Below are 24,576 nucleotides of genomic sequence, written 5' to 3' on the forward strand. Positions count from 1 at the left end.
CTGCCATCCCAGAGCTGTCCACTCTCATAGAAACTGAGCCCAGACCAAGAGTCAGGCAGAGGCTTAATCAAACCACTGAACCACCCAGGCGCCCCAAACTTCTGATGTATTTTCAAAGAAGCTGTAACAAAGTAACCTGCATCCATGCTGCCTTCCATGGCGGGTGTGTTGGGGGAGGAGGGGCAGTGCACCCTGGGTGGAGCATGACCCTGGGACTGCACCAGGACTTTCTTCCTCACCTGGCTCTGCTGAGGCCCAAGTGCAATCTGCACTGAGTATTTTGTTCATACATGATGCATGCACAACATGTATATCTGCAGGATACACTCCTAGAAATGATAAAAATAAAAATAAATAAAATAAAACAAAAATTTGTTCCATAAATATCTTTAAGGTTGCTTTATGTATCCAGTTGCTCTCTTCATCCCCCATTTTGACATCCTGATCTTGCCCACTGTGGTTTTAGTGTCTATATGTGTGGCAAAGACCTGGAAATTTTTATTTTATTTATTTCATTTTACTTAGTTTTTAAGACCTGGAAATCTATTAAGACCCTAGAAATCTTTTAAGACCCTAGAAGATCTTGGGGCGCCTGGGTGACTCAGTCAGTTAAGCATCTGACTTCGGCTTAGGTCATGATCTCACAGTTCATGGGTTAGAGGCCTGCGTCGGGCTCTGTGCTGACAGCTCAGAGCCTGGAGCCCACTTCAGATTCTGTGTCTCCCTCTCTCTCTCTCTCTCTGCCTCTCCCCCGCTCACACTCTGTCTCTCTCTCTCTCAAAAAAATAAACATTAGAAAATAGATTTCTCTAATGCAGTGACTACACTGCAGATGAAACAAAACATACTCCCAGGAGTAGCTAAGGTTTTTATCACCCTTTAAAATTTAGATTTATCAGAGACTGGACACAGTCTGCTACTAGATAGGTTAGACAAATTTTGATTTTGTACAATTACTTCTGGAGTTTGATACTTGTTAACTGGTGAGCTCATTGATAAATGTTTGCACATCTGAAATTGGGGTTGAAAGTAAATTATAACATCCCCTGCAAATAGGTTAGTGTGTAAGGCAGGTAAATTTTTATGCCTTATAATTTGGGATAATTTGGGATATAGTAATAGCCTAGGCTTTCACTGATGAGGATAAAAGGAGATTTAAAAAATGTTTTTGTTATCATGCAAATGACAGAAAAATACATAAAATATAAGTGTGTAGTTAATGAATGCTTATAAAATGAATACCTGGGTAACCACCATCCAGGTCAAGGAAAAGAACTTTCCCAGGACTCTTCCAGCCCAGGCCCTTCCCTTTGGAAAGCACAGTCTCCCTACTCTCCTGACCTTCTTGGTGATCTTTGCTTTTCTTTACAGTTTTACCACTTCAGTATATAGTCTAGACATTATGATTTTGTTTCCTCTATTTTTAGACTTTATATAAATACAGTCATACAGTATATGTTCTTTTGTGTATGATTTCTTTTCCTCCATATTATTTTTGTGAGAATCAGCTATGTCATTGCCTATAGCTAAAGTTTGTTCATTGTCATTGACATATGGTATCCCATTTTATGATTATAAACCAGTTTATTTATCCATTCTGTTAATGGATGTTTGGGTTGTTTCCAGTTTGAGGTTATTGTGAATATTTTTGTACAGAATTTATTACACATGTGTATGTATTTAAGCTGGTAATAATATCTAGGAGTAAAATTGCTGTATCACAAGATATACAAACTTCAGCTTTAGTAAACAGGGCCAGACTTTTCCCAAAGTGTCACCAGCCACTTCTGGGAATTCCTGTTGCTTTACCTTCTCACTGACACGCGGTCTCATCAGACTTTTAAATTTAGCCATATTGGTGGAGGTATACTAATCTCTTATTGCAGTTTTAGTTTGCATCTCCCTGATTATTGCTTGTTGAGCATCCTGAAATGTTTATTTTCACTAGGTCGTCTTCTTTAGTGAATTCACTAAGTCTTTTGCCCATTTTTTCCACTGAGTAGTCTTTGTTTGTAACTTATTTTCTAATTAATCTACACCAGTTCTTACATATATAATTTATTATTTTTTAAAAGATTTTTATTTTTAAGGGGTGCCTGGGTGGCTCATTTGGTTGACTGTCTGACTCTTGATTTCGGCTCAAGTCATGATCTCACAGTTCATGAGTTCAAGGCCCTCATCGGGCTCTGTGCTAACAGCATGGAGCCTGCTTCAGAATTTCTCTCTCCGTCTCTCAAAGTAAATAAATAAACTTAAAAAAATTTATTTTTAAGTAATCTCTACATCCAACATGGGGCTTGAACCCACAACCCCAAGATCAAGAGTCACATGTTCCAGTGATCCAGCCAACCAGGTGCTCCATTATGTCCATAATTCAGACATAAGCTCTTCTCAGTGATAACCAGTGCAAATACCTTCACCCACTCTGTGGGTTGCCTTTACCATGGTGTAGTGTGAGGAAATGGCCGAATGAGAGCAAACCTTGACATTATTTGATCCTCTGCTTTAGAAATAGTGTCTAGTTCTTGAACAAAATTATGGATGCTCAAAATTACCCTTTGATTTATTTGGACAATGTAAGACCAACATCTTTTGGCATTTCTCTTATTGTTCTTCTTTAAAAATGGATTTTTTCCTATTCAAAGGTTTACTTTTTTACCACCACCTCCCCCCTGCCCCCCGCCTTTTTTTTTTTTTTGCATGGTTAATGGTTTTTTCTATATACATCTGTGTGTTAATCTTCAGGGAATAATCTTAAAGCTTGGAATTTCACTTGAAATTGTTTGAAGCTAATTCTGGCTATTTGCAAATATTTCTGTGTATAACCAACCTCTAAAATTTCATAGCAGAAAACCAGATAACTCAGAAAAGAAAAATTACATGTAAGAGACAATACAATCTGAGTGGATCCTTCTATATTCATATTTTCTTTTCATTCACTCAGAGCTTCAAAGAATGAAGTTAGCTTTTCAAAATTTCTTTAATGCACACACAGCTTCATAATGAGCACTCAGTACATCTTGTCTGGGAAAATCTTTTCATGGCCTCTACCTCCAGTCATGCCTACATTTTTGCAGCATTTCCCACTGATAAAATAAAAGTGTAAAGAACAGATACTTTCTCTCCTAAAGTTTCCAAAAATGTTATGCACAAAGAAATGTTTCCAAGTAATAAAACTCCACAAATGTTTAGGTATTGTTTTAAATGTTTTATTTATTTTTGAGAGAGAGAGAGAGAGAGCGCGCGCGCGTGAGAGAAACAGAGTACAAGCAGGGAAGGGGCAGAGAGAGAGGGAGACACAGAATCCAAAGTAGGCTCCAGGCTCAGCTGTCAGCACAGAGACCGACGCAGTGCTTGAACTCAGAGCCACGGGATCATGACCTGAGCCAAAGTCAGATGCCTAACTGACTGAGTCACCCAGGTGCCCCTGGGTATTTTTTTTCATGGAGGAGTGCCTTATCACAGACAGAATTTTGGTTTATAACCGTAAATAAAAAGCAGATAGGCTTTTGGTCCATCTTATTATTGTTTTTAAATTTTCTTTTTTTTCAATTTTTGAAAGTTTATTTATTTATTTTGAGAGAGAGAGACAGAGAGGGAGAGGGTGGGAGGGAGAGAGAGAGAGTGCACACAAGCATGGGTGGGGCGGAGAGAAGGAGAGACAGGATCTCAAGTAGGCTCCCCACCATCAGTGCAGAGCCTGATGTGGGGCTCAACCTCACCAACAGCGAGATCATGATCTGAGAGGAGATTAAGAGTCAGATGCCTAACCAACTGCCCCATGCAGCTGCCCCATGTTTTTAAATTTTCTAAAGTTGTACACCCCTTTATTGCTTGCACTTTGGGCAGACTACTTCCACTGCCCCAACCTCGGTTTGCTGCCACTATCAAACATGATATTTTCTGCAGACTTTTGACAAATATTTTTTTTCATTTAAGAAAGTTCCCTGCTGCTTCTGAGGGATTACTACCCTCTCAGCCCAGTATATATGGACAGATAGATATAGGTACATAATGTCATAAATAATGAGCCATATGTTTGGAACAGAATAGCCTCTGCTTAAAAATATGCAAATTCTAACTGAAGAGAATTTTTTCCTTATGGCAGAGTTTGGAAGAGATGTTTTTCTGGAATGCAAAGGAACACTAGCACTCACCAGTGGTCTAAAATGAACAGACAATTACATAAGCACTAAAAGACACAAAAAGGAGATATGCTTATACCCTGGTTTTTCAAACAAGAAAAAAAATACTGATGACTTGGTAAACTGTTTTGAACTTCTAATAGAAGGGGCTTGTGAAAGATATATTAAAACAAGGATGGCAAGTAGATTGTACCTCAAGAAAACTCATGCCTGGACCTTCAGGGACCTGGATATTTCTTCTCCTACATTTCTAGCAGAACTTCCTTGAGCTCCACCATCCCCTATGGACAGCGGTAAGAAGATTCGACTGATAATGTGACTTTCCCAAAACTAACTTATCCTCCTCTTTTCAGGCTTTACGTTCAGAACATGTACATTGACAGAAAAATGTAAAATTTTAATTTCCAATATATTAGATTAAGCAACTTAACATTTCTTACTAGACTATAAGGAGTATGAGATATATATGTATATATATTTCTACAAAGTATGTGTGTAGATATATGTGTGTATATATGTATATACAAACAAACACATTAATCAGAAGTTACATTAAAAAGCTGTTGATGTAATCCCCATTTAAAAAGTATTTAATATTTGGGGCACCTGGCTGGCTCAGTTGGTAGAGCATACAACCCTTGATCTCAGGGTTGTGAGTTGCAGCCTCACATCAGGCATGAAGCCTACTTACAAAAAAAGTAGTTTATATTTATCAGTTTGGCTGGAGCCCAGTAAAATTATATAGTTTGGTTTACATTTCCTAGTGACTGGTTGTAGTTCCCAGTCTCTAAAATGGACCCAATGATCCTTGCCTCCTTCATAGAGTCCTTTCCACATTAGTCGCACAAGATTAGTCCATATAACCAAAAGAATATAGCAGATGTCTTAGTGTGTGACTTCTGAGGATAAGTCAAAAAAAAAAAAAAAATACTGCCCCTTCCAGCTTCTCTTGAATCAATTTCTCTGGGAGCTTCCAGGTACCATGTCATAAAGATACTCACCTAGTCCTACAAAGATGCCCATGCTGAGGAACTGAGGCATCTTGCCAGTAGTTAGCGCTACTGTATTACTGTATGAGAAAGACATATTCTATTTGTTGTTTCTCTAGAGAACCCTGAGTTAGTGAATTCATTAGTGAGTGAATGAGTTAGTGAGTTACTGTGTATTGTATGTAGGTATGTATTTAATGGTATTGGCTCATGTGACTATGGAGCCTGAGAAGTCTCACGATCTGTCCTTTGCAAGCTGGAGACCAAGGAAGGCCACTGGTGTAGTTTGAAAGCTTTAACAGCCAGAGAGCCTATGGTGTAGCTACCAGTCCAAGTCTGAAGGCCTGAGAACCAAAAGTTAGAGGGCAGAAGACTGATGTCCCAGCTCATTCAGTCAGGCAGAGAGAATTTCAACCTTCCTCTGCCTTTTTGTTCTATTCAATCCCTGAATGGATTGGATGATGCCCACCCACATTGGAGAGAGCCAGTTGCTTTTCTTAGTCCATCAATTTAAATGCTAATCCCTTCTGTGAAAAGATAAGTAAGTCCTGGGGATGTAATGTACAGCATTATGACTATAGTTAACAACAGTATATTGTATACTTGAACATAGCTAAGAGGTACAAAAGGGAAAGGAAGACAACTAACGCTCCTGTGTAGGTTTCTTGTGTGCCTGTCATGTGCTAGAAGACAAATGTGCATTAAAAATTACTTTTTGAGCACCTACCATGTGCTGAGCCAGGCACTGTCCTGGGTTTTGAGCAATACAATGGTAAATCCATCTGGAAACTCATTCTGCCAGATCCCATCCCTTCTCCCTGTGCTGATTCACTCAACAGGACTTTGTCCTAGGATTGTGAGTCCTGTGTGAACTGATGGAAAGGAAGAACATCATGTTTTCCAGGGTACTCTGATAGTCCTCGTCCTGGTTCCTGTTGAGTTTCCTCACCTCGTTCTTCAGCCTTCCTATTAATTTTGAGAGTTCCATGATTATTTCAATAAATCCTTCCTTTTTTCTTTTAAAAGTGTTTTGAATTTTCAAAGTATTTCAAAGTAATGTGGAATGACAGAACAGTTCAAATAACTCCCATGCCCTTTACTTAGGCATTATTAATATTTTGCATACTTACTTTATTGCACTCTGTATGTTATATACATATTATATATGTGGTATGTGTATTTAAGTGTACGCTATACATATATATTATATACAGGATATTTAGTATATATGTATGATATTTTCCTAAGCATTTCAAAGTTACAGACCCATGCTCCTTTACCCCAAATCCTACATTGTTTATTTCCTAAGTACAAGGATCTCCTCTTACGTAACCACAATATAAGGATCAAATTCAGGAAATGTAAGATTTAATAACTATTTTATTACATGTAATCCACTTTTCAGATTATACGAATTGTCGCCAAAATGTCATTTATATCAATTTCCCTTTCTGACCCAGGATCCAATCCCAGATTACACATTGCATTTAGTTGTCATGTTCTTTTTTCTCAAATTAGCCAGAGTTTATTTCTGTTCTTATAACCAGTGTTAATGATACAGTTTCTTCCTGTTGTTTACAACCAAAGAATCTTTATAATACAGTCAGTTACATAATTTAATCCTAATAAACTCTTCTAAGTAGGTATTAAAATCCCTGTTTTATAGATCAGCATTATTAGACTTCGAGAAGTTAAGAAACTTACCCATGATGACACAGAAAGTTCAAGAGCCAGGATTTAAATTCAAATCTTTTTAATTCCCAAGCCCCTACTTATTCCATTGCAGGCTTGGCAGGTATTAGTAAACCACCGTCTCTGTCTTCAAGAATCTCACAGGCTAGTGTGGGAGAGAGATAAATAAAGAAATAATTAGAATAGATGGCAGTAAATCCTAAATACAGAAGTATGTACAAGGTGTAGATGGAGCACAGTCAATGAACTTACTTCAAGTACAACAAGAAATATGGTCAGGGCTTCAACAGCAAGAGAAGAAAGTAAGATTAGTTTTCTTCCTTGATGCCAACTGGGAATTTATAGATTGTCTGTCTACTGTCCAAAGCATGATAAATATCAATGCTGATCAGCTAACGTCCAACATATGCTCAGGAGGTTCCACATTTAGTTGCCTAACATTGTTAACTTGGACAACTGCTAATGCAGTGTTACCTCCTGAATGTTAGGGACCCAAGTAGTTCCCACATCATTTCAATTCTTAGGTGGCCATTTTGATTTATGTTGACATTATCCAGTCTGACATTTAGCTGTAACATATTGCAAAGATCCTAATCTATAAGCTTGCTAAAAAATCTGCCTTGTTTAGTTTGATAGTTTTAAAATATTGACATTATAAAGGGAGTTCCAAAGGGAAAAGGGTCTGATCCCTTCAAGAAATCTAGAGCTCTTTCTCTTCTCTTTTTGTAAAAAGTCACATGAAAAGTAGGCATCAGGCCGGAGGAAAACTAGAGCTACGAAATCAGAGCAAATAGCATCTTCTATTTTGTGGCTTTGGTTCAGAACAAGATGACAAAAAGAAAATATGCAAAGGTCAGGAGCTCAGATCCTATCCAGGGAGCTGAAGCTTGGAACAATTAGGAGTATTGAGCAGAGTAACAGGAAGGTGTTAGCAAATCAATGGACCCTTGAGCTGAGTCAGGGGCTGAGTATTTGCTGGGGACCCCCAGAGGGACCTGGACAGTGTGAGAAGGACAAGAGCTGGATAAGTATGCAGTGATAATATCTATTATTGATGAGAGTATTTAATTTGTATTTAGTAGATAGATTTCTTTTAATACTTAACTTTCATGGTAAGTTGTTCATAAGTTACTTGCATAAGTAAGTGTTCAAGTAATGTTGAATTGGATTAAGCTGGAAGGTGGATGGTAAGACTATCCTACACAGAAAGATTTATATTATTTGTGGCTCATAGGATGCATTCTTACTTCTCTCATCTGAAGCTATCTTAAACAGGGACAACTGGTGACCAGCCACTAGCAACCCAAAGCGCAGGTATGGGGATTGACTGATTTAATAAATGTTTACTGAACAGTTATTGCCACCAGACCTTGTTTTAGGTAGTAGGGACACAAAAACATCTTTGTCTCTACTTTCAAGGAGTTCATAGACAAGGAAGCCCACAGTTATGACTGTCAGCTGTCCATTTTGACACTCCCTTTCTCAGTTCATCGATGGGTTTCAAAATCTGAGACCACAGAATATCAGCATCATACAAAACCCCTGAGATCATTTTCTTTATCACTCTGCTTTTGGCAGGACTCTCTAAATCCAACCTAAACCATGGGGCATACCCTCCTTTTTAAAGCTCTCCTAAGGTGTCAGTGAATTCACTGCGTGGTCTAGTCACAAGCCAATGTGGCATTCCTTCCACAGAATAAGGAAGTTCATGCAATAGTAATAGTAACCATTATTTACTGTGCATACCACATGCTGTGGTATGTGCTGGTTCCTGTGTGAGACATTCCACCGGGGCACCTGGGTGGCTCAGTCAGTTGAGCACGTTACTTCGGCTCAGGTCATGATCTCATGGTTCGTAAGTTCAAGCCCTGCATCGGGCTCTCTTCTATCAGTGCAGAGCCTGCTTGGGATGCTCTGTCCCCTTCTCTCTCTGCCCCTCCCCCACTCATGCGCCTGCACTTTCTCTCTCAAAAATATATAAACATTAAAAAAAAAAAAGACACTCCTATGTCATCTCAATGAAAACTCCTAATTCTGTGAGGTAAGTACCTTGTTCCTAAATTTATCTTTGGGAAAACTGAGGATCAAGAAGGGGCTTGCCCAAGGTCACAAATCTAGTTAGTGGCAGATATTCAGTTCCAGGGAAGTCTGATCCAAGAAGGCATGTGTCCACCTCACCGAACTACAGTATTCTTCCTCCTTATTTGCAGTAGGTATGATCAGTTCATCTCCCCAGCGTACTCCCTGATCATCTTATCAAGAGTGTGTGAATGGGAGCTCTGAAAGTTGATGCCAGCTGCTGGGCAGTGTGGGTGGGCATGGCCCAGGAGGGAGGAAGGCTATGAGAGAAGAGTCCCTTTTCAGATCCCAAAGACTCAAATGTGATACACACATACCATCCCTGTCACTTCCCCATGGCACTTGCAGAGTGTTGTGAGTTGGTTTCCTGACACTGGGAGAACTCAGGCCTTCTCTAGAACTTCTCTGTCTTCGGTGGTTGGATGTCCCTGTCCTCAAGGATTACTTCAACAATAGCAAACAGCCTCTGGGCCAGCTCCAAAACCAGCAATGGAAACATGGGCCTCCTTCAATTCACTGAGGCAAAGTGCTTAAGAGCAGGGACTCTGGAGTCAAATGAACTTCAAATTCTGACGCTGCTATTTATTCGCTGTGCGATCTTGGGCAAGCAACTTAACTTGTCTGTGCTTCAAATTTCTTACCTGTAAAAAAGGAATAATGGCTTTCAGTTAGAGAAGGATGATGATGGCGTAGATTGAAAAAAAAATTTTTTGAAGGGTTTTATGGGGTTATAATTGACACACATCACAGGTTTTGACACATCTGTCCACTGGTGAAACCTTCACCACAGTCAAGGTAGTGACTCCATCACCCCTAAAAATTTCCTCATGATCTTCTATCACTAATTCCTCTCATGTCCTTCTGTTACCACCCCCATCATGTGCTCACAACCAAATAGCCACTGATTTGAAAAGCTAAGATTTACTGGAGAATTAATTGATCCCTTTATCAGCATGTAATGCTCCTTTTTATCCCTGATAATTTTCTTTGCTCTGAAGTCAGCTTTGTCCGAAATTAATACAGCTACTTCAGTTTTCTTTTGATTAGTATCAGCCTTGTATGTCTTTCATTATCCCTTTATTTTTAATGTGCCTTTATATTTAAAGTGAGTTTCTATAGACAACGTATACTTGAGTTCTTTTTCTTTTTCAATACATTCTGATAGTTTGTCTCTTATTTGATGCATTTGGAACATTCAAATTTAAAGTGACTATAGTTGGTTTAATATCTACCATATTTATAACTATTTTCTATTTGTTTCTCTTCTCCTTTGGCTTTTACTCTTGTAACATTGCTGTCAGTCATTTCACTTACCTGTAAGCTATAATCACCAAATGCATTATCTGTATTCTTTTGAACAAATTGTTATCTCTTAAATTAAGAATAAAAAAATAGGGCGCCTCCATGGCTCAGTCAGTTCAGCATCCGACTCTTGATTCCACCGCAGGTCATGATTCCAGGGTTGTGGGATTGAGCCCCATGTCAGGCTCTGTGTTGAGTGTGGAAGCTGCTTAGGACTCTCTCTCTCTCTCTCTCCCTCTGCCCCTCCCCCACTCACACACTCTCTCTAAAAAAATAAAATAAAAATAAAAAATGTTATTTTACCATCGTTTATTCCTAACACCCTGACTTTCTTTACGTAGACCTGAGTTTCTAACCATTATAATTTCTTTCTCTCAGAAGAACTTTTAACAAATTTCTTGTAAGGCAGATCTACTGGTGACAAATTCCCTCAATTTTCGTTTGTTTGAGGAAGTCTTTACTTCTCCTTTCCTTTTGAAAGGTAAGTACCAACTGGATAAAGAATTCTAAATTGGGGCTTTTTTCTTTTAATACTTTAAATACTTCACTCTGTTCTCTACTTGCTTACATGGTTTCTGAAGAGAAACTTGATATAATTCTTATCCTTATTCCTCTATAGGTAAGCGTTCTCCCCACCCCCACCCACACCTTGTGCCTTATTTTAAAATTTTCTCTTTGATTTTTCTGCAGTTTCAACATAATATGTTCATGTGTAAATGTTTCGGAATTTCTCATATTTGACATTCTCTGGGATTCCTGGATCTGAGGTATGCTGTCTGTCATTACTTTTAGAAAATTCTCAGCCATTAGTGACTTCAAATATTTCTTCTGTTCCTTCCTTTCTTCTCCTTCTGGTATTTCATTACACATGTGTTGTACCTTTTGTAATTGTCCCACAATTCTAGGATATTCCATTCCTTTTTCTTATTACTTTTTTTTTTCTTTCTCCTTCTCAGTTTGGAAAGTTTCTGTTGACACATCTTCACACTTGTTGATTCTTCCATCAGCCACATCCAGTCTGCTGATGAGCCCATCAACGGCATCTTTCTTTGTTATACTGTTTTTGAGTTCTACACTTTCCTTTTGATTCTTTCTTAGAGTTTCCATATCTCAGCTTACGCTACCCATTTGTTTTACATGTTCACATTTTCATTAGATCTCTTAGCAGATCACTCACAGTTATTTTAAATTCCTAGTCTGATAGCTCCACACTTTATGTCACATCTGAGCCTGGTTTGAAGCTTGCTTTATCTCTTCAGGCTATGCTTGTGCTTTTTAGCATGCCTTGGCCCTTTTTTTGTGGAAAGCTGGACATGGAGTATCAGGTAAAGGGAATTGAGTTAAACAGGCCTTTATTGTGAGGTTTTGTGTTTATCTGAATTAGACTAGGTTTACTGTTTGCTGTAGCTGTAGACAGAGGCTAAAATCTCCCGTACTGTCCTTGTTTTCATCTCACCTGTCATCTTTGGAATTCCTTAGAGACTCTTTCTTTTCTTTCTTTCTTCCTTCCTTCAAATTTTTTTAATGTTTATTTATTTTTGAGAGACAGAGACACACACACAGAGTGTGAGCAGGGGAGGGGTAGAGAGAGGGAGACACAGAATCTGAAGCCGGCTCCAGGCTCTGAGCTGTCAGCACAGGGCCTGATGCAGGGCCCAAACTCATGAACCACGAGATCACGACCTGAGCTGAAGTCAGATGCTTAACTGACTGAGCCACCCAGGCGTCTCTCCTACTAGAGGCTCTTTCTTGAACAAAGTCTGAGTTTTGCAGTTCTTTCGGTAGTAATGAATGCCCTGTTACTATACAGGAGACTGATTTATGTAGTACTACAAGGTGTGTGTACATGTGTGGGGGAGAAGATTCCATAATTCTATAATTAGGTTTCAGACTTTCAAAGAGCCTGTGCCCTTAAGCTATGATCTTTACAAGCAATTTTCAGCTTTTTTCCCCCCTTAGGTGAGACGAAAAGTGTAGAAGCGGCTGTGGTTGGGTATTTCTCTTCTTCCACGTAGGTTACACTCTGGTAAAATAATTTCCTTTGAGGGCAGGCTTTTGTTAAGGAGAAAATTTGAGTATATTTCATGATGGTTACTTCTACTGGAAGCATAAAGGGATTTTTCTCAACCTATACCCTGAGAACCAGATGAGATTTCTGGAGGTAAAACTTGTAAAAGTGTTAAGTGTGGGGGTCTCCCTAAGATTGGGCACCCAAAGTTTTAAACTCTCAAACTAGTAAACAATGAGCCACCAACATTTTTTCAATTATAGTTTAAATGTTCCCACTACTTCAATAACCCAAGGGAAGGAAAATTGTCTTATGTTTCAAAATCTATAAGCAATAAAAGAAAATTTGATAAATTAGGCTGTAATTTTTTTTTTCCAGAGCAAAACAGCACAAGCAAAGCTAAAAGACAAGTGACAACTAGAAAAAGCTTTGCTGCTCCAATCACAAATAAAGGCCTAAACATTTGAAAAACTGAGGGGAAAAAAAGACCAACAATTCTTCAGGAATAAAAATTCCTCAGGCACAGAAAGAGAACTAAACAAAAACACTCTTACACATGTTAAAAGATGCTCCACCTCAATTATAATCAGATAGAAGAAATAAAATGTGGATATTTATCACTGCTCATCTATCAGATTGGCAAACATTCAAAATTTTGAGAAAATGTTCTGTTGAGAAGGATATGAAGGAAACAGGCACTCTGGAACCCTGGTACCTTTCTGGCAAGAACCCAAATGATACAACTTAAGTTGTAAGGGAATTTACAAGGGAATTCATAAGGGAATATGGTGACAATTAGCAAAGTTATATATCATTTATCTTTTGACTCAGCAATCCCACTTCTAGGAATAGGATTCCAAAGATACACCGACAAAAATAAAATATGATCTAAGCACCAAGTTGTAGTTTAATTTATAGTAACAAATGATTGGAGACAGCCCAGAATGTCCACCAATAGGGAGCTAGTTGAAGATATGATGGTACATCCACACAATGAAATATGATGAAGCTCCAAGAAGCAGTGAAAAGATCATTAAATACTGAAAGAAAGTGATTTCTAGGATATATTGCTAAGTGAAAAAAAATAGCAAGGTAGAGAATAGGGTCAAGTGTGCTAATTTTTGCCAAATAAATAAATAAATAAGACAGAAAGAAGAAAGAAATGTTAAACTAATGTCTACTTGCTATGTATGAGGGGAGAGGAAAAAATAGAGGGGAGAAGACAGACATATAAATTCAGGTTATTAAATAGTTTTGACTTGGGATGATGTTAACGTTTTAGATACATAAAAAGATAAAGTTATATGAAGAAAGAATAACAATAAAAAACAAATTGAAACAAATAAGCCCAACTATTCCAAGGTCATAGCATAAACACACTGAGAAAAAAATTCTTCAAATGATATAAAACTACAACAAAAATAAAACCAAAAAATTCTACAAAGAAATCTTAAGCTATATTCAGTTGTCTCATTATCATGTTGAAACTATTAAAGGTTTCTTGTGGGATAAATTAAAAAAGTAGTTATATTAATGTGTTTTGAAATAAAAATATTCACCTTAAGAGGAAAGATAATGAAGTATAAAATCATAGAAGCAAAAACCATGTAATTATAGATTATAATCACAAATGCAGTAAGAAGTTGTGATTTTCCTCCACATTAAAAAAATATAATTCTTCTAGCTCTGATCACTGAAAAGGCCTAGATGCCACAAAAACCCTGTAACAGTGAGCACCCATCTCTTCTAGACTGTGGTTTCTAAATACATTTTCTCAACAAAAGGAACCAGAGATCTTTTGAGAAATGATTGATTCCAATTCTGAGGTATGAAATGTACAAAGTGAATTTGGGATATCTTACTCTGTTAGCAAGCAACTGGGGTCATGTCAAAAGGACAATAGAAGTCAACTGTCCTAACAAAGGACAATTTATATATGAAAAGGCAATTGACTGAAGCGCATCACATCATAAAAACTCATTCGCTCAGGGCGCCTGGGTGGCTCAGTTGGTTGAGCGTCAGACTCTTGATTTCAGGTCAGGTCATGATACCTGGGTCATGGGATAGAGCCATGTCAGGCTCCACTCTGAACATGGAGCCTGCTTAAGATTCTTTATCTCCCTCTGCCTCTCTCTCTGCTGGTGCACTTTCTTTCTCTCTCTCAAAGAAAAAAAAAAAAAGGTGGAACACATTCTTGATTCTGCCCTTTGTTGATCAGTTTTCAAATCAATTCATTGGTACTCTAGTTTGTGTGTGTGTGTGTGTGTGTGTACATACACACACATATATGTATATGTATATGTATATGTATATGTATATGTATATGTATGGATACACACACACTCACAAACACAGAAAGATTATAAATAAGGGTTTTTTTTTTTTCCTACTGTTTATTTATTTTTGAGAAAGAGAGACAGCTTGAGTGGAGGAGGGGCAGAGAGAGAGACACACACAGAATCAGAAGCAGACTCCAGGCTCTGAGCTGTCAGCACAGAACCTGACACAGGGCTCGAACTCATGAACTGTGAGATCATGACCTGAGTTGCCGTCAGACGCTTAACTGACTGAGCCACCCAGGTGCCCCCCAGAATAAGACTTTTTTTCAAGTGTCATCATGAACTAATGAATTTTTATTTTAAACTTTTTAAAATTCATTTTTATTTTGTTTTAATTAAATTAATTAACACATACATATTTATTTGTTTTGAGAGAGAGAGAGCACATGCAAAGGGGGAGGGAGCAAAGGGAGAGATTGAGAATCTTAAGCAGTCTCCACGCTCAGCTTGGAGCCCAATGCAGGACTCAACTGACCCTCAAGTCATGACCCGAGCCGAAATCAAGAGTTGGATGCTCAACCAACTGAGCCACCCAGGCACCCCATGCCTTTCTTATATGAAGTGTATTTCAGAGTTAAATGGTTGAAAAAAAACCCCATTTTTCTTCTCCTTCTCCCTTTTTCTCTTCTTCCCCTAACTGCTCCTCCTTCTCCCTTTTTCTACCCTTCTAAAAGTTACCATATTTTTTTTCTAATTGTACCTCAGGCATACCAAATTGGGTTAGTCATAATTCTTGGTTTATAATACATGAATATCATTTGTGCTTCCCAGGCCCTCTCTTATTTATTATTCATTTATTTTTAACAAGAAAATGAACTTCCATTATACTAAAATTGTTCACGGGCAGAATGAAGTTCTGAACAATAAAAATGTTACACAGATGTTTTGAGAAATGTCTAGAAGTTGTTCAATTACTAAAGCATTCTCTTTATGAAGAAAGATAAATGTCCCAGTTGGATCTATCTATCTATCTATCTATCTATCATTTAATCAATCCATCTTCATTGATTCTTGTCCTGTCATCTCCATTCTGCCATACTGAACCATCCACTGAGTTTTTAAACTTTTGTTTCATGTGTTCTTTAGCAGTTTCCACAAGTTTCCATTTGTTTCCTTATATCTTTTATTTGTTTTGAGACTTTTTCTTTCCATTTGCTTCAAGAGTCTTCACCCTTACTCTTAGAACACCTTTAAAATACTTAAAAATTTTTTTTAATGTTTATTTATTTTGAGAGAGAGAGAGAGAGAGAGAGAGAGAGAGAGAGAGAGAGAGAGAAAGAGATATTGAGATTGTAAGCAGGGGAGGGATGGAGAGAGAGAGGGAGACAGAGAATCTGAAGCAGGCTCCAGGCTCTGAGCTGTCAGAACCAGAGCCCGATGTGGGGCCCGAACTCATGAACTGTGAGATCATGACCTGAGTCAAAGTCGGACACTTAACCAAATGAGCCACTCAGGTGCTCGGAAAGTTCTTTTTTAAATAAGGGTCCCACTTAAGTCAACACTGCTTTAAAAATTTTTTTTAATATTTTTTAATGTTTATTTATTTATTTTGAGAGAGAGGGAGAGAGAGGGAGCAAGCACGAGTTACGGACGGGCAGGGAGAGAGGGAGAGAGAAAGAGAGAATCCTAAGCAATCTCCACACTGTCAGCACAGAGCCCAAAGAAGGGCTTGAACCCACAAACTGTAAGATCATGATCTGAGCCCAAATCAAGTGTGGGACACTTAACCAACTGAGCCACCCAGACACCCCCAACATTGCTTTAACAAAACTAAATCTTAACATCACTAGAACCACACGTTATGTGCCTCCTGATGGGATGCAACAGAACATATGAATTAGTCCTGCTTGAAACAATTGACCTGAATTTAATTAAGTTTTTAGGGCTCCATGCCAGCTTATAGGAGGCATGGACACGTAAGAGTGAGGTGACACTGAAGACCCACCACTCAAACCCAGGTTGTAAGAACTCCCATAGTACAAATGACCTGCTGTCCCCCCACACACATGGCTTTAAGAAGAATATGGAACTTTGATAGAATAAAGGGATTTCAGAGATATGACGAGTAAAGGGGGAGATAAATCTCAGGATTCTTGAGAAGATTCAAGGGAATAAGGAATGTGAAATGCTTGGCACAGTGTCTGGAAAATGGTAAATGAAAGCTATTATTACCTCTTGTCACCTCTCAGAGACTCAGTCTCTTCTTTAGTTGTAAAACATGGAGGTGACAACCTCCCTCTCAAGGCTACTTAGGGTTCAAAGCATTCAGCTACCTTCAGTCCCCTTTCCCTCTGCATCTGGACCCTGTTCATCCCCAGTGCAGTGTGTACAGTTGGCCAGTAGATGGCAGTTCAGGCCAGTCTATCTGGAACCTGGACCCCAGAAGGAGCTAGTCTTATTTTGCTGTAACAAGGAGAATCTTGCCTCGTCCGGTGCTCCCCTTCTCTTCCTAGGTAGGTAGCGTAAAGCTGAGAGATTCAGTGGGGCTTCTTAGATATAATTAGGATTCTAGCAGTTTGCTGAGGATTCATTATTTGCTAGGCTGAGTGGCATTCCTTAGACCCAGTTAGCCCAGATGTCAAGTACTGCCTGGTGAGCTGTGCCCTGACCCTGCTTTTTGTCCCAATGCCTCCTGCTCCATCCTGAATCACTTGTATGCAGGTCCAATCAGGTTCAGCTTCTCTTCCCCATCAGAGTGGGGATAATTTACACCTATGTACCTACCCAGACCTGGTGTAAGAAGATGTCCTTCAGGAAACATTTGTCGAGTGAATAAGTAAATGCATTACAGATATTCAATCACATATCCTCCCTCTCCAGCAGTCTCCAGGACAGGGTATATACAGTTTCTTTTTGTCTCTCAGCCTACTAGGTAGCCTGAGTAGTGGTTTAGTCGTACATGCCCTGCAACTGGATTGTTCAGCTTCAGATATCACTTCCTCCACGTACTAGCTGCACATCCTCAGACGGGTCCCTCCATTTCCCTACCTGCACAATGGAGATGCAATAGTACCTCTCTTGTTGTCCTATGGCCAGGACTTAATGAGCAAACGCATTTAAAGTGCTCAGAAGAGTGCCTGGCACTCAGTAGGCACCCAGTGTATATATATATTTTTTAATTTTTTAATGTTTTTATTTATTTTTGCAACAGAGAGAGACAGAGCATGAGCAGGGGAGGGGCAGAGAGAGAGGGAGACACAGAATCGGAAGCAGGCTCCAGGCTCCGAGCTGTCAGCACAGAGCCCGATGCAGGGCTCGAACCCACAGACTGTGAGATCATGACCTGAGCCAAAGTTGGACACCCAACCAACTGAGCCACCCAGGCGCCCCAACACCCAGTGTATATTAACTGCCATCTGAACCTTGCTGTACTCTGAGACAGATTTAATGCACTTGCAAAAATGCATTCACGGAGGATACCTAAAGGAGATGGCTCTCAAGAAACAGCATCTTCCCCTCTAGCTCCTCTTTTCCTCCTGCTTCTTGCTATTGATGTGATTGTTACTGAATGTTTGGAGAGGTCCAAGGTGAGTTTCCAAAGGCCCACAAGTCATGAGTGCTGTTTTGACCATCTTCTTCCAGCCACAGCCTTGGCCTCTGCAGTCATCCACGTGGTGTTATGACAGAATATCTAGGATTCAAGGACCCTGTCACAGTAGCCCAAGGATCAGAAGGCACTGAGGAAGGGACCTCCAGAGCTGGTTTTTTTTCTCCTCTGTCCCCTTTCTGGTGTGTGTGTGTGTGTGCGTATGTGTGTGCGTGCGCGCGCATCCATGTGCTTTTGGGAGCATCTTCCAAGAGTCATTGCTCAACTTTGGGGCTGTTGTGCAGGTCAAAAGGATTCCTGTATTAAGTTCATCTGAACTTCAAAGTGAACACACAAAGTACAGGGCAGGACAGGGAATTATTATGGTCCTATATAATCTCTCCATTTTTTTCTGCATGTCAGTATGATGAAATGGCAAAGTGTGTGTGACAGGTGACCACTAGGTGGCGTTATCAACGTGAAGAAATCACTAATTAGCTATAAGCTCATCACCTGCCCTGTGCGATAGAATGGAAGAGCAGATAAACATCTATCTGGAGAAGATCAAACCCCCTATCTCAATAAATTTCAGCCATCCTGGCAAGATTCAGGGTGGGAAGGGCTACTGGCCCAGGAGAATATACACAAGAAAGCTAGGGTCAAGGAGTTAAAGTCAAGGACACCTGATTGGCCCCAGCCCATCAGTCCAGTCCTGATTCCTGAGGTCCCTCCTTTGCCTTGCCCAGGAGATGTGCCCAAGTACCCCCAAGACACCACGGTGCCTTTACCTCACCATGCCCTCTGCCCACCATACCCTTCTTCATTCTTTTTTTTTTTTTTTAATGTTTATTTATTTTTGAGAGAGAGAAAGAGAGACAGAGCACAAGCAGGGAAGAGGCAGAGAGAGAGGGAGACCTAGAATCCCAAGCAGGTTCCAGTCTCTGAGCTGTAAGCACAGAGCCTGATGTGGGGCTTGAACTCACAAACTGTGAGATCATGACCTGAGCCGAAGTCTGACGCCTAACCGACTGAGCCACCCAGGCGCCCCTCTTCATTCTTTTCTCAGGGTGTTGCCTCCCCCTGGGAGCCTCCCCTGATTAGGCTACTAGCTTCTTTGTGCCCCACTGTCCCTACACCCCCTTCTTTCCCAGCTCTTTGCCACTTTAGTGGACTTAGAGGTTTACCATTGAGTAGGGATTTCCTGGCTAGGTGTTGATGGGGGTGAGAAGCCATCAGGCTAGTTCTACTCAGTCTCCTCTGCCCCCTCAAAATGTGTAAGAGTTTTCTTGCCTACAGCATCCCTTTGGAGTTCCAGGGCCCACTCTCTGCCTCATGCCCTGAGAATGACCTAGCATGCTAAGTTTGTCCACACTGGGTAAGCAGTGTGTGGGGGCGGGGGATTGGCTATATGAATTGCAAAGTCCGGTGCAAAATGAAAATACTGGACCCCGTATTCAAAACTATGATGAATTTCAAGATGGAGACAGCAGAGCAGTAAACAAAGAGCAGGGCCCTTCTGACGGCAGGGGCCTGTGTGACTGCACGGGTTGCACACCTGTGAAGGTGGCCCTGAGTCTGGGGTTGAGCAAAGTCTCAGGTAGTCCTCATGTCTGTTGCACAGCCACCAGGTGAGCCACTGGCTGCTTGAAAGGGGTTGGCCATCAACAGACCATTTAGTGTATGAAGCCCTTCACATCAGACATTTCCTTACTCCCCAGGTTTAAGACATAAGAGAAACAGCCTCAAATTTAGAGTTAAGCCAACCTGGATTCAAATTCTGATTCCATTGCTTAACAGCACAAATCATGAACATCTCCAGGCCTCATATGCAAAATGGGAGGTAATAATATCTACCATGAATATGCAAATGAGATTTCATGTAGGTAGGTAGCACTTGGTCTAGAGCCCACACCTACCGCATCTCACTGAGCTCTCCCCACTGAGCCTCACCGTATGTCCATAGAAACATCTGATCAGGAGAGAACAGGAGCAGACATTGGGCCTAACAGCTGGGGGATGTTTGCCCAGTGAGGAGGGTCACCATATGGAAGATCCCAAGGAGCTCCTCCTGAGTGTGCCATAGTCAAGCAAGCAATGAAAGAGAGCACTCGGGAGACCCTGGAGATATTCTTAAATCAAGAATTACCATGGTGTGGTGGGGGGAAGATTCATTCATAATTTTTCCAACAAATGCACGTGAACGTTTCCTATGCCAGGTGCCGAGGATATAGTGGTAAGCATAACAGTTGGGGTCCCGTCCTCTGTTTGCTTAATGTGTGTGATTACTGTGTCCTGTTCTCTTGGATGCATCTGTCACTAGCCAACAGTCCAGCAGCATTTACTAGGTGCACACTATGAGGCAGGAAATGAGACCACAGCAGGTGCTACGAAACCCCACTAACCTCCTCAGATCCAAATGAATGAAAGCTGTGTGATTTCATTCCCCAAAGCCAACACCTGTGACTCTTTGCAGGCAGGCTGTCCTCACGCTGGTGGAGCCCGCTGACCAAGTGCACTGAGAGCCAGAAGTGACCAGGAAATGACATCCCCAGGGGCAGCCCTTAACATATGATTGACAGAGGTGTCAATACTCCTGCTGCCAACCACGGCTGGGGACAGCTCTCAGGCACTCCTTAGCTTATTTGCACAAGTCGCCCACTGGACTGAGCCAAAGTTACCCTCTTGGGACTTTGCTTGATCTCACACCTGTGATAGCCTTTTCTTGTCCCTCCTCTTCATTTGTCTACCTGCGTTTCCTCGGACCACTTCCCAGTAACGTTCAGACAAATCTTTGTTCAGGATCTGTTTATGCGGAACTCCCTCCCTGAAGATAGAAAAGAAGATGAAAAAAAAAAGAGGTTCGGTTGTTCCCAATCTTCATGTTACTATGAAGAGTGATGCCATGTGTCAGAGGTAAGTTATTATGAATAATAAAGTACAGCTTTGCAAAATAATTCCTTTTGTTATAGAGTGCATCCAAAATTATCCCTGTAGTATGATCACTCTCCCTCATTTGCATTCTGATATATTTTCTGAGTGGGGAAATATTCTTGCTTGCTGGGTGGGATTTGCACATAACCTACACCTTTCTTTTACCAAATCTAGATACATCCATGAGGGTGGGTTCTGCATGTAAACATCAACCATTGTGGGGTAGCTGGGTGGCTCAGTCAGTTAAGCGTCTGACTTTGGTTCAGGTTATGATCTCACTGCTCTTGGGCTTGAGCTCTGTGCCAGGCTCTGTGCTGACAGCTCAGAGCCTGGAGCCTGCTTTGGATTCTGTGTCTCCCTCTCTCTCTCTGCCCCTCCCTAGCTCATGCTCTGTCTCTCTCTGGCTCTCTCAAAAATAATAAACATTAAAAAAAAAACCAAAACCATCAACCATTGTGCGTTTTGCTGTGTGAAAAAAGTTGAGCCATGCTGGGTCAGATTCCTGGGAATTTTTGGCTTTATGCTTGTGTGGACTAGGTTCACAGGAGTAGGGCTTAAAGGTCCGTGATTCCCTTGGCCCATATAGACAGCACCCCTTCCTCCTACCAAGGAATGTCTTCCACTCTCAACTAATCCTTTCTCACCAAACCCACCTCTTCCAGGAAATTTTCTCAGATTCCTCCCCACCCCCAATCAGCCTACCCTGAGCTCCCCTTTTTTGGCACCTTGGAAAGTGGTTTTTGTTGGAACCACTTTCTTAGCACTTGGCTCAGTCCCCTTCCTCCTCTCAAGTCAGCTGGAGTCTCTGAATTTCTAGGGGAAATCACAGGCTGATCACGCAAGGAGCATATCAAGAGCCTTAGCCATGGCAGGAGGTGGGAAGTGGGGCCGGCCCTGCTATTACAGGTTATGGGCAGAGGATGAGCTCAAGTCCCCAGAGCTTGTTTCCTCCTAAAACCAAATGTATGTTGGTAAAGCGTGGATACCATGGCATCTGTGAGCCCACCTACCAGGTATGAAGCCTTGCCTTGCCTGCCCAGCCCACCTGCCTATACCCAGATACACCTGCCCTCAGGGTCTGGACCGGACCCTTGGATATTGATAGGGTTCTGTTCCCAATAGCCCTACACACTGTAGTATCTGGACTCCCTAGCTGTCTTGCCATGCTTCTGCTCTAAAACTGGAAACTCCCTATCCCCTAGATGAAGCTCAAGCTTGTGGTGCCACTTTGTTCCAGAGACTGGGCCTCTGGCCAACTTTCTTGGGGCAAAACCTAGAAAGTATCTGCTCCTTCACCAGTCTTTGGAGTTCTAGCAAGCCTGAGTGCCGAGGCTTCTTTCTGGAGTAGTGACAGGGAGCACTTACTCTCTTTTCTGAATCTTTCTACACCCCCTGATTTTTTAAGCCAAGGGTCCCGTTTTCTATCTTAAGGTCCCTTTTAGGCTGCTTGGGGTAATATCTTATCTAACATATGTGAAGTGCTCATTACACATTTTCTGATTAATTGCAATTCTCTTCTATGCCTCCCCAAGGGCCTGATTATAGCATCCATTCACTTCATCATCCATTATCTTTCCATCCATCCATCCGTTCACCCATCCAGTGCTATAATAAATATCTACATCCAAAAGAATGACTCCATTTCCTCTGTTTCCATCTCACAGACTGGGCAAGAGATTTTTACCCTAAGAATTTAGTCCTGGGAGTTTGGAAGGGACATATATTAAAGCTGAGAGAGGGGATGACAAAGTGAAAGCCCACCTGCTCTGCGTACATTGTCACCTACTGACCTCTACTAGACACAAGTGGGCTTGGAGATTATAGGACAGGTAGGAAAATGCTTCTATTCTTTCCAATGGGCTTAAAATTCTACAGCCCTAAGAACTGATATCTATTTTTGCAACGTATGTCTCCACAAATATGCTTTGGATACATCTTGAAGGGCAAAGAATGTATATGCAACTCCTACTGCCCCTGACACGTTTCTGAAAGGGGACCAGCCTGGGGGATGGTGGTTGGAGCTGATCCTGGGGTTATTCCAGACGGATGAATTCAGACGAGAAAGAAATGCTGGGGGTGCCTGGGTAGCTCAGTTGGTTAAGTGTGGGACTCTTGATTTCTGCTCAGGTCATGATCTCATGGTTTGTGGGATGGAACCCCAAGTGGGGCTCTGTGCTGACAGCATGGAGCCTGCTTGGGATTCTCTCTCTACCTCTCTCTGCCCCTTCCCCCTGTGTGTTCGTGCATGCTCTCTCTCTCTCAAAAATAAATAAATAATCTTAAAAAAAATAAATGCTGGACTGCCTGATGGGGGTAGAGGTGGACTCTCCAGCAGGGATGAGCGTCCCATGGCCGGGAGAGGGATCTCCACTGTGGGTCTGGAGGAAGAGACACCCACAGGGGTGCCAGAGTGAGGATGGAGAACAAAGTCAGCGAGGGATGAGACCAACTGGAAAGCCCTTGTAGGTGCAGCTAAGAGGTTAAACCTAAGAGGTTCAATTCTTAGACACTTCTCCCTTTGACATGGGAAAAGGTATAGTAGTACTCACTTTTAAAGTCTTTTTCCTCACAGGTTGTGGCTGCCTTCATGGCCTCTAGGCCTGCGGATCTGGAAAGGGTAAATCAGCCTCAGCCTGATTGGGGGCGGGGTTACAGAGGGCGGGGCCGGGGCGCTGGGGAGAAGACAAGCTCCCCTCTCAGCTCCAGAGGCCTGCGGCAGGGGGCAGGGCGTTCAGTGGAGGAGCCGCCCCCAGTTCCGAGGGGAGGTGGCCTTCCTCCAGAAGGGGACAGGAGACAACCCCGCTGTTTCTCAAATATACCAGAGAGAGTGAGCCCCTAAGGCAAAGGGAAAGCTGAACCTAGGGTGACCCCCAGCTCAGCACCTGCTTTGGACAAGGGACGCGCGCTGAGCATTAGAAAAGACACGGCCTCGGGGCGCCTGGGTGGCTCAGTCGGTTAAGCGTCCGACTTCGGCTCAGGTCACGACCTCGCGGTCCGTGAGTTCGAGCCCCGCGTCGGGCTCTGTGCTGACTGCTCAGAGCCTGGAGCCCGTTTCAGATTCTGTGTCTCCCTCTCTCTCTGACCCTCCCCCGTTCATGCTCTGTCTCTCTCTGTCTCAAAAATAAATAAATGTTTAAAAAAAAAAAAAAGAAAAGACACGGCCTCGGTGGGGAGGTGGGGCTCGAGGGGTTCCCGTGCAAGGGTAATTGAGAAGTGCCTGGCACGCTTCGGGCGCTCAGGGAGTGCCTTCTGACCGGGGAATGAGCGGCGAGAGGGCTTCAGGAATACATTTCAGCTGGGCCTGAAGAAGCGGTGAAGGCCCTCAGGTGTGAAGGTCCACGGGCATGTTTGAGAGGGGGGTGCGCTCCTGTGCAGCGGACAGAGGAAGACAGAGGAGGGGGTGGCAGGGGAGGGTCTGATACACCTGCTGTACTGTCCACAGCAGGTTTCGTAGACTGTGTAGTCAGCCCTGGGTCTCAAAGCATGAAGGGGTATCACTGTACCCTGGGAAGATGTGAGAAATACAAATTAATGGGCCCTGTCTCAGACCCACTGATTCAGAAAT

The 24,576-nt window shown here is 41.7% G+C and overlaps 1 long non-coding RNA gene across 1 annotated transcript; it reads right to left on the bottom strand.

The window, feature by feature from the left end:
• LOC109267273 (uncharacterized) lies at window positions 1-23,665 on the bottom strand. The gene is made up of 3 exons (XR_002080007.2): window positions 23,561-23,665; window positions 6,839-6,971; window positions 1-329 (listed from the first exon to the last, which is right to left on the bottom strand). It is a non-coding gene; the product is annotated as an uncharacterized LOC109267273 (long non-coding RNA).
• Between the last annotated feature and the right edge of the window lie 911 nt (window positions 23,666-24,576).

Source organism: Panthera pardus, unplaced genomic scaffold (genome assembly GCF_024362965.1).
Source record: "Panthera pardus isolate Hobbes unplaced genomic scaffold, ASM2436296v1 HiC_scaffold_12, whole genome shotgun sequence".
Classification (NCBI taxonomy): Eukaryota; Metazoa; Chordata; class Mammalia; order Carnivora; family Felidae; genus Panthera; species Panthera pardus.